The sequence below is a fragment of the Lottia gigantea genome (assembly GCF_000327385.1).
Source record: "Lottia gigantea unplaced genomic scaffold LOTGIsca_11, whole genome shotgun sequence".
In the NCBI taxonomy this organism is placed as follows: domain Eukaryota; kingdom Metazoa; phylum Mollusca; class Gastropoda; family Lottiidae; genus Lottia; species Lottia gigantea.
The window spans coordinates 1,214,448-1,216,307 of NW_008707001.1; positions in this window are offsets into that span (position 1 = coordinate 1,214,448).

Sequence of the window (1,860 nt, forward strand, 5' to 3'; positions counted from 1 at the left end):
ATACTGATAGTAATATGCTTGACGATAAGCCTAACCTCAAAGTTCGCCATCTGTTTCAATGTCTACCCCACAGAAGACAACCATCCCACAACTAGAATATACATAATATGAAAAATGATTGAAAATATTAAAATATATTCTTACCAGCGTTTGAGTGTGAACTTTTACTGCGTTTAACACAAACACAAAATATATCAACCAAGTTCCCATCTTTATTATAACATTATCCTCGAGTTACTTATTTTAAGACACTTTTTACACAAATATTTCACAATTTCACGATATTTTGGAGGGTCTATGGTACACTACCCCCAGTCCTGTAGTCCACACTGTTATTAATAGCTAGATGACGGTAAGGTTTGTTATACACAGGGATTTAAGTCCGTTCTACCTCAGTGAACCTGGGTGTAGCCCTACCTCGACTATATTCGGTGTATTTAAAAACTTGTTCAAGCTACCTCCATTAAGAAGAAGGTGTCCACGCCTTGTTAAACAAAATAGAAAATTTTAGCCTTGCCCTTTTCCCATTCTTTTCTACTGTCATAGACAACTTATATTAACTATTGTACGGGTTTCCCTCAATATTTCAACATCTATTGTAGAAATCTATTTCAAACCTGTTTTATGTGATGTGTGTTATAAATATGTTATATAAATTTAGGCTGTGTGGTTCGAATTGTTATTAAACCATTGATAGTTAATAGAAACCCAGAAACTATGTCAATATTAATAGCTGTGTGGACTCTCTGAAAGGGATGCCGAGTTGACAGACCATAATACCATATAACAATGTTGGCTATGAGGGTTAGAAAACCTAAATACCAAATAAACATTATTAGCTATGTGAACCCTCTGAAAGGGATGCTGAATTGCCCAAGTACCATCAGATGTGAAGAATTACCATCACATATTCATTGTAATATTTCAACAAGGGAGTTCAAAAGCATCATTGCACATCTTTATGAAACGTTGCGATTCCTTAAAACTGTGGGTCTTGTGACGTCACGCACTCTGAGAAAACAATTTGAAATTTGAAACCTAATGACTACAAGATATAGATTAGTCAGTGGATTATAAGTAAACTAATATAACAACCGATTAGCTGTAATTAGTGACCATTGTTAATTAGATATTTCTTCACGTGTTCCAACTTGTTTAAATCATTTAACCGCAACCGCTGATTTTAATGTCATAAGAAAAAGTTGCCAAGTGTTGACGAGTGTGAACTGATTATATCTGGCCCCCACTCCCATGTCAAACTAGGCTATTACAGCTAGTTCCTTGACCTCACCTCGCCCAACCTATAATAAATTTTCCCATGGAATTTAAACTATTACTTAATCAATAACTTCAGAAAAATTGTAATTGTCAATTACCGTAAGACCACATCCGTTAGTCCATCCCCCTGTCAGCTCTTAGATAGACCTACTCTGATTACAGGTGAACAAGACAGTCGATATTTCAATACTTAATGCTCAGATATTTAGGAAATAGTGTAAAGCTTACTTTAGTTGTAAAGATTTTGGAAGTATGAACTTCCTGAGTGTCGCTAGCTAGACGAAGCATGCTAAACTTCTATTAGTACTATACCTTAAAAACTCTCGAGTTGCTGTCTATAAATTTCGTTTTAATAAAATTAATTCATTCGGAATCTACGTCGCTTACCCCAAAATCTACGAATTCTCAATGTTCAGTGAAATTGTGCTTGACACACTAGCAATTTTCTCTATTCTCTGGTCTGGACGACTACAACTTAGTACAACCAGTGGCCGAGCCAGGGTTACGTCCAAGGGGGTCAAAATATCTGAGGTTGCCCACATTTCTAACCTATTTATGAGATTTTTGCCCAGAAAAACATTC